The following is a 16078-nucleotide window of genomic DNA, read 5'->3' on the forward strand; positions in this document are numbered from 1 at the left end:
CTAACAGTTGCCATTCAAAGACCATTATGTGTGTCAGTAATTCTATGTTTTTTCCTATTGAGAGGATCCACCACCATTTTTCCCTTACCTAGATGGTATCAAATTTTATAATTATAATTCTTTAGTAAATCCATCCACCTCCTCTAGTGCATATTAAATTATTTATGAGAGAATAGATATTATAAACTCTTATGGTCTATGTAAATTTTGAAGGTTTCACTATATAAATAGTGACACTAAATCTTGAGAGTGAACACCACCACCACTATTTCCAGATCATAGGTTAGGTAGTTTTTCTCAGGAGTTTTCAACTGTTGGGATCCATAAGCTATCACTTTTCTATGTTACATTAATAAACAACTCAACCTTGGTGAGAAACATCAGTATATATTGCATAACCACCAATGCCACAGGGAATTGTTAACACTAGGGCAGTGGTGAGCCAATGTTTAAACTTGATAAAGCTCTTCTTACAGTCATTGCCCACTCAAATTTCATGTTCTTAGTTAGTCGGGTGAGTGGGGTCGCGATGCTTGAAAACTTTCCACAATTTGGTGATAATATCCTACTAGTATTAGGAATTTCAGTGACAATTGTTGGTTTCTTCCAACTCATTACAGCTTTGATCTTTGAGGGATCTATGAATACACCATCTTTGGATATAATATGATCTACAAAAAAAAATTTAAGCCAAAACTCGCTCTAAGTCAATTTGTTATACAACTATGATTTTATGAGAATTTCTAACACATGAGTCAAATGTTCACATGTTCTTCATGACCAGAAATTCATAGTGACCATATCAAGTTCGAAATACTATTTTAACGATATCTGCTCTGATCTTCAACTAATGATACCTAGAACGCATATATATTTTCAAGAACACTCATTCTCCTTGTAATTGATTAAAAAGATTGCCTATTTTTGGAAGTGGGTATTTATTTTTAATGGTTACCTACTTCAAATCTCTATAGTCTATCTATAATCACATTGTTCATCATTTTTTTAACAAATAAAACTAGTGCACCCCATGGCGATACACTCGTCTGATTGAAACTTTTATCTAACAGTTTTGTAGTTATTTTTTTTCATTCTTTTAATTTGATCCTTGCCATTTTGTACGGGGCCTTATAAATTGGTTAGATTCTGAGTTAGAGTTCGATGGAGAATTCAACCTCTCTATTAGGCAGTAGTCTTAAAAGGTCTTGAGGTAATACATTAGGAAAATTTTTTACTACTGGTATCTCCTGAAGTGTTACCTTTTATTTTGGTTCCCTAACACATAAGTTACAACAATTTATGTAAAAGAAGAGAGTACTTATAGTAAATTTATTTTTTTGAAACTCTTCTATTATCATATTTAATGTTCTTGTAATATTGGATGAGCATTTGCTTAATTTCTTTATCAGGGATTTTGACGCGAGTCCAAGCACACAAAATACTCAAACTAATGAAGATTACGCACCATCTCACATAAGGAAGGATGATAGTGTTCAAGACGAGGTAGGACTAACAGAGAAACAAGTACAATTGCCTCTAGGATCAATTATGTGAAGTGGGCTAGGAATTCTAAGATATTTTTAACCTTTTAATGTAGAGATGGTTAAGTGACGAGATCACCAATGAAGCCTAAGAAAAGGCTCAAAGGATACATTTTAGCTTAAGGAGCCAATGGACGTCACGAGTGGCACGCATGACTTGCCTTCAGCACGTGTGCAAAGCTTCTCAAGTGCAGATGAGATCACTCGCACATGCAGATACACTGCCTGCGTGACACAGCACATCGAGTGTGTGGACGGACAGCTCTTCATGCCCCACACCTGCGCTAGCATGCGTGCAAATAGTGGATCCATGCACGCAACATGTGTGAATACGCAGCAAGTCAGGCGACTAATGCCCCACACTCGCCTGAGCCATCCAGCACAGTCGTGCGCTCAGCACATCCCTGCACTAGTGCACGCCTAGGCCCCACAGGCCCAGCGCATGCTCGTACCTACGTATGCCTAAGCTTGGCAGGCCAAGTGCATGCCAGCGCCCAGCTCGTGCAGTAAACCTACTTGTGCGACCTGCACGGGTGCTTGATGATAAATTAATATTTTATTATTATTTTAGGATAGAATTTTATCTTTCAATAATTTTGTTAATTTCTTAAATATTTGTAACCATTTAGAACTAACATGAGAAAAGTTTATACAAAGGTCTTTGCCCATAGCTTGTAAACATACATTAAGAAGAATAAAATTGAAAGTTTTGCTTTCTTCAAGAATTAGCTTTACTAATTTCTTTAGCATCTTCAAGTTCTTCAGAAATTAGGGAGCTTTCAGAAGTCTTGTTGAGCTAAGGAGTGGAGATTGATTTATCGGGTTAAGTCCATGGTGTCTTTCTCTTTCTTGTTTTAATTCCCTAGTTATTATTTTTGTACGCCTTTTGGTGTTGTGGATTCACATAGAGGGATGGATAATTTAGGCGGTTAAATTTTTATATTGCATGCCTTAGTGAAGGTTATAGGAGTTGATTTGATTATACCCATACTCTCTCGTATCATTTGGTATCAGAGTTTAGTCTCCTAATGATATAGTTGAGTTTTTTAGATATTTTTCTATTTCATTTAAGTTCATGTTGATTGATTTTTGCCACATGGATTGTCTTTGGCACTTTTCAGGAGTGATTTTGGGACTTGAAAGCAAATTAGAGTGGATTGGAGGTAGATTTGGATAAAAAAAGTTGAAACATGGAGATATGGAAGACATTTCCATAACACACGATAATGTGTTAAGAAGCTAACATTTCTATTTTTGAGGAGGAGTGAGACACAGTCATGTGCCTAGAAGACACATTTCTGTGTTTTATTCTGAGTTAACATACAACCATTTGTTAAGAAACTAGTGTTTCTATTTTGTTCAGTAAAAAAGATACGGTTGTGTGCCTGGGAGACACGATTGAGTCATGTCTACAAGATGGAAACTGATGTGATTTCGAGGAAGACATAGTTGTTTGTCAATTCAACACGGCCGTGGGATTTGTTAGATCAGATTTGGACTCTGTCAAAATATTAGGGTTTTAAATAGATAAAGGGGGAGAGAGCAGAGAAAAAAAAAAGAAAAAATAGCTGTAGATATCAAGAGCTTCTTCTAGTGGGTTTGTTTTAAATTGTTTTTTGTTTTTTTTAGATTTGTTTCTTGCAATTTTCTTTAGGATGAGTAGTTAAACTCTTCTGTTAGGATCTTTGATGAAACTCTAAGGGATACTTTGCTATTTCTTTATTTAATCTATAACAGTTTTTTTTCCAATTCTTATGTGTTATATTATGGCTTAATGCATAAATTGATTGATCACTTATTTATTGATTTATGATGAATGATTGAATAAAGAGATTAATTATTCATTAAAATATCAAGTTAGCTCAATACATTGAATTTGAATTGAGATACTTGGCATGATCTATATATTTAATGATTGAATATTAATGCACCAATTCATAGTAATCCATAGGGATATGTGTTATTATAAATTAGGTAGGGTAATTGATCTTGAGAAAGAGATTACTACATGATTGAATGAAAATGGGTAAAAGTTTCTTGTTTTAGATTGAATTAAGAAAATTTGCGATTGAACTTAGAGTGGTGGATTCTAAGATCTTAGCAGTTATTATATCTCGATTGTTAATCAGTTTTAATTCATTGCTTTCTTAGTTAATCATTAGTTTATATTTATTCTCTTAATCGTTAACCAAATAATATAAATAAGTTAGGATTCTAAGTTGTTATATCAGTCTTCATCGGACGATATATGAATTCACTACTATAGTACATGTTTGAACTAGTGCACTTGTTAGATGAGTTCATATCATAACAAGTTTTTGGCACTGTTATCGGGGACATGGTCGTGTCTCTTTCATTAAATGAAATATAAACGTCGATTTCTTAACACATGGTCATATGCTAACCTAGTATAAGGCACACGACCATGTCTTCCAGGCACGTGGCCGTGTCTCACTCCTCCTCAGAAACAAAAATGCTAGCTTCTTAACACATGGTCATATGTTATGGTAGTGTCTTCCATATCTTTATGTTTTAACTCTTTTTCGCCCAAAGCTTGCTACAATCCACTCTAATTTGATTCAAAATCTCAAAATTATTCCTGAAAAGTGTCAAAAACAATCCAATAATATATGTGGTAAAAATCAATCAAAATCAACTCAAATAAAATAGGAAAATATTTATAAAATCCAATTATATCACCTAATAACCCATTATCTTTATTGTTTTAGCATTATTGTTCATAAATTAATATTCAAATAATTTTGAATTGTTAATCGTTCAGCATATTGATTGAATTTATTTTATCAGTTTGATTCAAGTAATTTTGTGTTTATTTCATTATTAAAATAAATCAAAACTCAAATATATCTCAATTGTACCCTAAAAGATGATTGACACGTTTTACATTTTTGCATGACAAAAGTAGAGTAACCACTTATTAGTATGATTGGAAAACCTTTGAGGTGTCCAAAACAAAGTACATCACCTAACAGGTGTAGTGAAAACTTTTGTTATAGCCTTCCATTAACGTTTAAATTTTGAATTGTATGCTATAGCCTTCCATTAATGTTGCACGAAGAAACTTGACCGTTCGTAGAGCATAGTCGACATTGGAGGTAGTATAATTCAATACACTTTCCGGTTATATCCATCAGGATTGATCGAATCCCTATGCATCAATCTGCATTGTCATTCTTTATGATCTATGTTTCTAACATTTTATTGTGTTTTTGTTCTAATTTAAAATCAAGTGACTAATCGTTACTAGCTACTTAATACGTAAGTCAAGACACACCATCTCTTCTTCTATGTGTTTACTATATGAGCTTTAGTAGAAATCAGATTTATTTTGGGTTCCTTGTTATATTGTAAAGACTAATGTGCAGACCCCGATCTAAATGATTTCGATTTCGATTGTTCAACTCAATAGAAGAAACTATAGATTGAGAGACTGTGAGATAAATACTAGTGAAGGTAAGGGACCCCGTTAATTGCTTTCACTAACCTTTTCTTGCAAGTACTTCAATATGCCTCAGATTATTGTAGGAACTTTTAGCTGAAGCAGTACTCTTGTTCTGCGAAGAGCCCTCAACTTACAAATCAAGGTCGAGAACCACAGAAAATAAGAGAACATATTCTATACCTGATGTCTAGTCAATAACAAGGTGTGTAGTATGATCATCGATCGAGGTAGTTGCACCAATTTCACAAGTCCCTTGCTCATGGAAAGATTGGGATTGACATGCACGATCCATCCTAACCCCTACCGATTGCAATGGTTGAACTGTGTGGTGAAGTGAAGGTAATAGAGCAGGCCGTGGTACCCTTCTCTATCAGTACGTACAAAGAAGAGGTATGTTGTGATGTTGTACCCATGCACGCCAACTATGTTATACTTGGCAGGCCTTAGCAATTAGATAGGTAAGTCCAACACCATGGCTGGACCAACCGCTATTCATTACAAAAGGACAACCTCACTCATGTCCTTACACCTCTCTCACTACGAGAGGTACACAAGGATCAAGTAAAAGTCAAAAGGGCTTTTGAGGAATACTTAGAGAGGGAGAAAAAAAAAGGAGAGTCAAGAGGCCTCTGAAGAAAGTAAACTAGGCCCAGTAAAGGCTAGAGAGAGAGAGGAAAAAATAAAGAAAGCTTTTATGTGAGAGGAAGGCAGGTGAAACAAACAATTTATGAGAAGAAAAGCCTTACAATATTGCAGTATAAAGAGGTTTATTTAAATTTATCTAACCTTGACCCATCCCTGCCTAGTAGTATTGTATCCCTCTTACAAGAGTCCGAAGACATCTTATTGGAGAAAATTCTGGACGGATTTACCACGTGGAGGGATCAAACACCATATTGATTTTTCCCCTAACCGACCTGCTTATAGGAGTAACCCGGAGGAAACCAACAAACTCCAATGCCAAGTAAAAGAGTTATTGGAGAAGAGATATATAAGGGAAAGTTTGAGCCTTTTCACTATCCCAATCCTATTAGTTCCAAAAAAAGATGATTCCTGGAGAATGTGTGTCGATTGTCGAGCAGTCAACAATATCAAGGTAAAGCATGGACACCCTATTCTCTAATTAGATGACATGCTAGATGAGTTTAATGGGGCAACTATTTTCACCAAAATTGATCTCAAAAGTGGGTATCACTAAATGAGAATGAATCTCGTAGATGAGTGAAAAACAGCTTTCAAAACCAAGTAGGGCCTGTACGAATGGCTCGTAATGTCCTTTGGCCTTTTAAATGCCCCAAATACTTTCATGAGACTTATGAACCATGTCCTGATCTATAGTAAAAGTTTAGATGACCACGTCTAACATATTCGTTTAGTCCTTGAGGTCCTTAAAAGGAACGGTTATATGCTAATACTAAAGAGTGCACCTTCTGCAGTAATAAGCTGATCTTCTTAGGATTTGCAATAAGTGCTCATGGCATTGAGGTTGATGAGGAGAAGGTAAAAGCCATTAGGGAATGGCCTACATTGATAACTATGAGCGAGGTGAGAAGCTTTCATGGGTTAGCCAGCTTCTACCGCAGGTTTGTCAAGGATTTTAATTCCATTGCAACACCCTTGAATGTGTTGGTTAAAAAAGATGTCAACTTCGTATGGACTAAGAAACAAGAATTTGCCTTTATCTTATTAAAAGAAAAATATTGTTCTGCATCTATATTTGTTTTACCTAATTTTAGCAAAATGTTTAAGCTTACATTTGATGCTTCAGGAATATGTATAGGAGCTGTGCTAGTGCAAGAAGGGTGCCCAATAGCCTATTTAAGTGAAAAGCTATGATGTACCACTTAATTACTTAACCTATAATAAAGAGTTATACGTCTTGGTAAGGTCCTTGGAAGTATAACAACACTACCTACTGCCAAAGAAATTTGTGATTCACACCGAACATGAGTCCCTTAAGCACCTAAAGGATCAAGATAAGCTCAACTATAGACACGGTAAGTGGGTAGATCATAGAATCATTCCCATATGTGATGAAGTAATAAGGGAAATATAATATCGTTGTTGATGCATTATCTTGAATGTATGTTTTACTCTCTATCTTAAGCTTTAAGTTCTTAAATCTTGAACACATTAAAGAGATGTATGCAAATGATAAGGATTTTTCCTCTGTTTACCATGCTTGTGAACATTATACGTTCTAAAAGTACCATAGGAGCGATGAGTCCCTTCTCAAAGAAAACATGCTATGTGTACCAAGTTGTTCCATTAAGGATTTACTAGTATGAAAAACACATAGTGGGGGACTCAGTGGATATTTCAGGGTAGCTAAAACCTTAAACATGTTACAAGCACATTTCTACTGCCCCAATGTGAAAAGGGATGTCAAGCACATATGTGCTCACTATATTATATGTAGGTATGCCAATTCTATAGTGTTGCATCATGGCCTTTATACCCCTTTACCTATACCTACGGGTTCGTGGGTAGATATCTATTGGATTTTGTGCTAGGATTACCTAGAAGTAGAGGGGTCATGATAACATATTTGTGTAGTGGATCGATTTAGCAAGATGACCCATTTCATTACACGTCATAAGATAGATGATGCAATAAATATTGCGAACCTATTTTTTAGAGGTCTTAAAACTTCACAGCACCTAAAGATTATCATGAGCGATAGGCATGTCAAGTTTTTTAGCTATTTTTTTGTGAGTTTTTGGGTTATGTTAGAGACAAAGTTATTATTCTCTACTACATGTCACCCCCAGACCGGTGGTCAAATTGAGATGGTATATATGACCTCTGGGTCCCTATTAAGAGCAGTGATTGGTTGAAACTTGGAAGACTTGGGAGGATTTTTTACTTATGGTCGAAATTGCTTAGAACCGTAGTATTCATACTTCCACTGGGTTATCACCCTTCGAGTTAGTTTATGGTTTTAATCATTCGAATATGTTAGATCTAAAACCTAATCCTATGCAGAAAATTAAGAGTATAGATGGTCAGCAGTGAGCTGAGCTTATCAAAACCATACATGAGAAGACATGACAACACATAAAAAAGTGAAATGAATCGTACGCTCACAATAAAGGGAGGAAACGAGTTGTATTCCAACCAGGAGATTGGGTATGGGTTCATCTAAAAAAAAAGGTTTTCCAAGTAATGAAAATCTTAGCTGGATCCCTGAGGAGATGACAACGCATACAAAATCGACTTGTCAAGTGAGTATGAAGTGTTTACCACCTTTAATGTTTCTGATCTCTCTCCTTTTGATGTAGGTGAAGATTTGATGATGAATATTTTCTAATAAGGGGGGATGATGCAAGTCCAAACACATAAAATACTCAAATAGATGAAGATGACACACTGTCTCACATTAGGAAGGATGATAGTGTTCAAGATGAGCTAGGACCAATGGGGAAACAAGTACAATTACACTTAGGACCAATTACGTGAAGCCAGACCAAAAAATTCCAAGCAACATTTTAATGTAGAGATGGGTAAGTGATGAGATCACCAATAAAGCTGTGATATCTCAAATGCTAATTAAAGCAGAAGAGTGTTAGATACAGATACAGATTATTAGTGTATATAAGATAAATATATGCAGTGGAATAAATAATTACAATCCCTCACAAAATATTAATAGAGTTTCATACGACACTGAGGTAGAAACAAAATTAATTACAAGCCTCTACAAAAGATGGACTTATTAGAGTGCGAAACAACTATGCACTAATTACGGTTCATGGATCCATAGGATCCTCAAAGGCTTCAAGGGGTAGATCAGCGATCGGTTCTTCACTATCTTCCTCATCTAGAGGGGGGCATAGAAATAGGTGAGTTCTATATATTCAGTAAAAAAATATTATTTAAATAACATCTCTAAGATTTCAAAGATAATTAAAAGTATCATCATTACTTACCATCAGGAATCATGTCAGGAGTTCTTTATTAATTGAAAACATTTTATTTTTAAAGGAAACATCAAATTTATTATATCAAAGACATATTATATCAATTAATTTAATTATATTGAAAATAAAGAAAATCAAATAAATAATGTCATGCTCTTTATTTCATTTTATTTTTCATGCAAAGTCGTTCCGACTTCTATCTACTGAGGGCAATATGAATTTTCAACTAACCATGTGGAATTATCAGTTCAATTCATACAGCTTCCTAAATCAACAGAATATTTACAATTTACCAAATCATAACACAATCAATGATCAAGGCCATGCAAACCATAGTGGTCCTACATGTTAACTATGACTATAGTCGTACTTCGCTAAAGGTGACCCCTACAATCATATCGAGTCACCACTCTCATTAAAGGATATGTCTTCATCCACAGGGAGCGATCTTTTCGCATCTTTTCAAATTAGATGGGGGAGAAATAAAAATTCCTCATAGATAAAAAGCCTAACAAAATATTTTATGAATCATATATTCTAATACCAATACATATTTCTCATGTTTAAACATCACTTCTTACTTTATTACTTGACCATCGTGCAATGTATCATGCATCGACATTTATCCCAAGCATTTAATCATTTTAAAATCAAACATGCAAATAATCAGTTTATATAGGTTCATAAAAACATGCATTAACACGAATTTGTTTTATTCAAGCATATAAGATTAAGCATGCAACCATCAAATTTAAAACTTTGTTAATCTAATTTAAAAATATTTCTTAAAATGTTTAAAAGTAAATATTATATTTCTTACCGAAACCTTGGTATTTCCTACACATTTTCTTCTTCTTTTCCTCTCATTCTCTCTCTAGATCACTCTCTCTCTAAAACCCTTTAGTGGATGGAAGAATAAAGTGGAAGTGGTGAGGAAATGGTGAAGTGGGGGTCCCTATTTATAAAAAAATGAGGATCGTTTGATTTGCACCAAGTGGTAAAATCTGGTGAAGAGATAGAAAGACAATGTGAAATGATGAGATGAGATGACCAACGGATGGATGACATGATGTGATGGCAGTGCAAAAACCAAAGGCATGCCACCCAAACGACGGTGGCACACTGCCTAAGTCGGTTGTGGCCTATCATCAGTGCATGCTGCCCCAGCCTACTGTGCATTGCAGACCTAGTCTACCACGCACGTAAACCTATCCTACTATGTGGATAGTGCGCACAGACTGCGCCTCGCACCCTGCGCGGATGGGACGTGCACACAGGTGCACATCTTGTGCTAGTCATGTGCACGCATGCGCGGGCGAGGTCTTTACCCGCAGGATTTTCTGCCATTTCTCCTTTGTTTTTTCCTGAAATATTTTTAATTAAGTTTAAATACTAATTATCTACAAATAAATTAAATAAAATAATTTTAATAATTATTTAACTAAATAAATACGAAATTAAAATATAAAATTGATTTAAAAATTCAAAATACGAAATTCAAAGAGTTTAAACGACCTTAGGGTCTGAATAAATAGGGATTCATATTACAAATTAAGCACAAAAGTTTTCGGGGTGTTATATTCCTCCAACCTTAGAAAATTTGGTCCCCCAAATTTTTCATGAATAGGTCAGGAAACTTCTCTCCCATTTCACTCTCCAATTCCCATGTCACATCCTCCGAAGTATGGTATTGCCACTAAACTTTTACCATAGGGATCCTCTTGTTACGTAAAACTTTGTCGGTTCAATCAAGAATTTTTTCAGGCAGCTCTTCATAAGTCATATCTGCTTGAACCTGCATTTCTTAGTGAGGAATGATGTGAGAAGGGTCAAGGTAGTACCTTTTGAGTATGAAGACATAGAAAACATCATACAGACCCACAAACTCTAAGGGTAGAACAAAGTGGTACGCCATGGGTCTGACACGTTTCACGATTTAAAAAGGTCCTACGTAACGGCGGCTTAACTTACCCTTCTTACCAAACTGCATTTTTTTCTTGTAAGGAAGATCTTAAGGAAGACTTGATCGCTAACAGCAAACTCTAGAGGTCTTCTACGGTGGGGTTGTTTTTTTGCTGACTCTGGGCAGTGTCTAAGTTTTTTGGAATGATGATGACTTTCTCGATAGTCTCTTGAATGAAATTTAATCCTAAATGATGCTGGTTCCTAACTTCATTTCAGTAAGTGAGAGAATGCCAGGGCCTGCCATACAGAGCTTCATACAGAGTCATGTTGATTTTGGAATAATAACTGTTATTATAAGCAAATTCATACAAAGGAATGTACTCATACCATTTATCTATAAAGTTGAGAACATAAGTGTGTAACATGTCTTTTAGTGTCTGAATAGTACATTCAATCTTGAACCAATTACTTCTTGAAAGTTATCCCATAAATGGGAGGTGAATTGAGGATCTTTGTCTGATACAATGGATGAAGGGACACCATGTGGTCAAACAATCTCATCGATGTACAGGCAGACTAATTTGCTGGTAGAATATGTGGTTCTGATTGGTAGAAAATGGACGGTCTTAGTCAATTTGTCAATGATGACCCATATTATATTGCGACTGGAATAGGTTCTGGGCAAACTGGTGACAAAGTTCATGGCCACATGCTCCCACTTCCATTCCAGAATAGGGTGGCCTTGCAACAAACCGTCGGGTCCCTAGTGTTCAGCCTTAACTCATTGACACGTAAAGCACTGGGAGACATAGTCGAATATGTCTTTCTTCATTCCAAGCCACCAATATTGATGCCTCAGGTTCTGATAAATCTTAGTACTTCCGGAGTGGATGGACAATTTGGAGACATGGGTAGCCTTGAGAACATCCGTCCTAACAATGGTGAGGACCCAAATACAATCTCCAAATCTGTATAATCCATCATCTGTGAGCTTTAAATTAAGAAATTTATCAGAAGTAAACTTACTCAAATTTTTTATTATTTTTGGGTTAATTGATTGAGCTTCTCAAATCTTCATGAAAAAATCAAGCAAAACTCATATTTGGGCGAGGTAGGCACCATTACTATAATGGTTAAGGCAGAGTGCCTGCATAGCATCAACCAATTTCCAACTAGAAGTCATAGTTCGGGCCAACAAAGTAAATTCCTTTTGGCTTAGAGCATCAACAACCACATTACCTCTATTGGGGTGGTAGATAATCTTGCAGTCGTAGTCCTTTAGGAGGTCCATCTAATATCTCTATCTCATCTTCAATTCTCTCTGTGAAAATATATATTTCAAACTTTTATAGTTAGTATAGATTTCAAATGTCTAACCATACAAATAATGGCGTAATATCTTCAAGGCAAATACTATGGCCACCAACTTTAGGTCATGAGTGGGGTAGTTACGCTCATGGAGCTTTAATTGTCTGGATCTATAAGCAACTACCCAAATGTATTACATTAAAACACATCTCAAACATATGTGAGATGCATCATAATAAACTTAAAATCTTCCACTATTGTCGGGGAAGATCAATACTGGAGCAAAGGTGGGACGATACTTTAACTTAACAAAACTTTCATCACATTCATAGTCCCAAATAAAAGGTACACATTTCCTAGTGAAACAAGACAACGAAGCTGAAATCTTAAATAATCCATCAATGAATCGCCGGTAATAACTTGTCAAACCAAGGAAACTATATACCCCCGCAACATTTGTTAGTGGGTTCTAATTTATCACTATTTCAATCTTGGATGGATCCATCGACACTCCTTCATCAGAAATTATGTGGCCAAGAAAGGACATTCGGTCAAACTAAAAAGAGCATTTGTTGAACTTTGTATATAGATGGTTTCGACAGAGGATTTTCAATACCTGAGACAAGTGAGCTGCATGTTCTTCATGGCTCTTAGAATACATTAGAATGTCATCAATGAAAATGATAATGTATTGATCTAATGCATGCTGAAAAACTATGTTCATAAGATCTATGAAAGCAACAGGAGTATTAGTCAGTCCAAAAGGCATAACATTTGAACTTGTACTGACCGTATCGACATCAAAAGGCCATTTTTGGAATATCTTCTTCTTTAACTCTCAATTATTAGTACCCCGATCAAAGATCAATCTTTGAAAAAATTGTAACACCTTGCAACTAATTGAAGAGATTACCAATAAGAGGTAAAGGATACTTACTTTTTAACTGTTACATGGTTGAGCTCTTTGTAGTCTATGCACAATCGGAGGGAGTCGTCGTTCTTCTTCACGAATAACACCGGGGCACCCAAAGAGGAATGACTGGGGCGGATGAATTTTGGTTCAAGAAGTTGAGAGAGCTAGTTTTCAAGTTCTGTGAGTTCAGTGCGACCATGCGATAAGCGGGTTTTGAGATAGGTTGTGTTCTGGGAAGCAAATTGATAGAAAATTCTATCTCACGTAGGTCATTCCTGCAAAAGAAAATAAAGACACAAGCTGGTGATCTAGTTTTTGAAAGAAGACATATCCTAAGTATCTTAGAAGGTTTTCCTAACTGCAACCTCAGTTGTAAGGGATTATTCTACGTAACTGCTCTGATACCATTTGTGACATCCCAAATGCTAATTAAAGCATAATATGCTAGATATGAAAATAGAGTACGAGTGCATATAAGATAAATGTATCCAACAGAATAAATAATTACAATCCCTTATAAAATATCAATAGAGTTCCGTACGACACTAAGGCATAAACAAAATTAATTATAAACCTCTACAAAAGATGGACTCATCAGAGTGCAGAACAACTATGCATTCATAACGGTTCATAGATCCACGAGATCCTCAAAGGCTTCAAATGATAGATCGGCGATTGATTCCTCACTATTTTCCTCATTTAGAGGGAGCATGGAAAGGGGTGAGTTCCATATACTCAGTAAGAAAAATAATATTTAAATAATATCTCTAAGATTTTAAAAGTAATTAAAAGTATGATCATTACTTACCATCATGAGTTATGTCAAAGGTTCTTTATTAATTATGAAAACATTTTATTTTTAAAGGAAACATTAAATCTATCATGTTAATGGCTTATCATATGAATTAATTTAATCATACTGAAAATAGAAAAAATCAAACGAATCATGTCATGCTCTTTATTTCATTTTATTTTTTGAGTGAAATCATTCCAACTTCCATCTACTAAAGGCAATACAAATTTTTGACTACCCATATGAAATGACCAATTCAATTCATATTATAACAGTAATTTGTGGCTTGCTAAACCAACAACACATTTACAACTTGTCAAACCATGACATGATTATGACCACGGTCGTGCCAACCACAGTAGTTCTATATGTAAACTATGATCATGTTGTATTTCGCTAGAGGTGACCCCTAAAATCATATTGCGTCAGCACTCTCGTCAAAGGGTATGTCGTCATCCACAGGGAGTGATCTTCTCATGTCTTTTCAGATTAAATGTGGGAGAAACAGAAACTATTCAGGGATAAAAAACCTAATGAAACATTTTATGAATTATATATACTGATTGGTACGAATACATATTTCTCATGTTTAAACATCACTTCTTGCTTTATTACTTGACCATCATACAATGTATCATGAATCAACATTTATACCAAGCATTTAATCATTTTAAAATCAAACATTTAAATAATCAGTTTATATACGTTCATAAAAACATGCATTAACATGAGTTTACCAAGCTCTTCCAAGCTATCTAGGGTCTAACCATAGTCGTAGGACAAAACCATACCAACCCTTGCCAATGTCCTCATGCCCCTGATTACCGACCAGCCGAGAGGTCTATCTTCTACAATATAGCAGAATTTAGCAAACGTAACCCATCCCACTTAGAAGGAGACCCCGACCACTTAGTAGCTGAAGCCTAGATCCTGTAGCTAGAGAAACTTTTAGATAGAGAAACTTTTCTCTATCTTAAATCTCAAAGTCTCCCTAACAGACTTATACTAACCAGTGACGTTGAACATTGGTGGTGGCTTAAAAAGAAAGTCTTACCTACCCCTACCACTTGAGAGATTTTCATGGATGCATTCTTTGAAAACTTCTTTCCAGTCTATGTCTGAGAGAAGAAGGAGGAATTTTAGGACCTCTCTGCGAGGGAAACTGGACAGTTTCCCAATATGTAGCCCGATTCGTCCAACTGTCTAGGTTTGTCCCATTAAAGGTCACCCCTGAGAATTGTAAAATTAGGAAATTTCTAAAAGGCATTTGTCCTTATATCTACGATTGGATAGTGATGCTGAGGCTCAGTTCGTATGCCGAGGTGCTAGAACATGCTTAATTGACCGAAGACCTTATCTCAGCCAGACACCAACACATCACCCGAGTCCGTACCCAACAACAACAACACCAACCCTAACAACACAAAAAAAGATTTTTTGACCCAGTTAGTAGCCATCCTGATAAACAACCTCAAGTTGCCCCTCCCCCTGCTCTACCTCAAAGCTACCCACTATTTCATTTCTTGTTCATTTACTTATAAATTAGATATTAGGCTCGAACACTTAGGTGAAATATTAGCAGTAGAAACTCCTTTTAAGAGTTTATTAGATGCTCATTGTGTGTACAAAAATTATAAAATAAAGGCTTCAAGAGTAGAGTTATTAGTAGATCTAATACTTTTAGATTTTTTAGGATTTAACATTATTTTAAGAATAGATTAGTTAGAGAAATATAGGACAATTATTAATTAAGAAAGTAAAGTTGTAACCTTGTGATCACTGAAAATAAAATAAAATTATACTTTTGTTATTTTCTAACCTTTGAATAAACAGGAATATGGATGTTGATCCCACTGTGTACACCATTCCTACTGTTTGTAAATTTCTAAAAGTATTTCTGGAAGATCTACCTAGTCGACTTCCCTACAGGAGGTGGAGTTTTTTATTGACCTATTTTTTGGAACACAACCTATCTCAAAATCTATCTATCGCATAGGTCAAAACTAAGCTCACAGAATTAGAGAACCAGCTTTCTGAACTTCTTGGTCAAAAATTCATCTGCCCCAGTCATTCCCCTTGGGGTGCCTTGGTGTTATTCGTGAAGAAAAAAAGACGGCTTCCTCAGACTATATATAGATTATAGAGAACTCAACTGAATAACAGTAAATAGTAAATATCCTTTACCTCAGATCGATGACCTTTTTGATTAGTTGCAAAGAGTTACAGTCTTCTCAA

This window comes from Carica papaya, chromosome 8, assembly GCF_054855325.1.
Source record: "Carica papaya isolate Zhongbai chromosome 8, ASM5485532v1, whole genome shotgun sequence".
In the NCBI taxonomy this organism is placed as follows: domain Eukaryota; kingdom Viridiplantae; phylum Streptophyta; class Magnoliopsida; order Brassicales; family Caricaceae; genus Carica; species Carica papaya.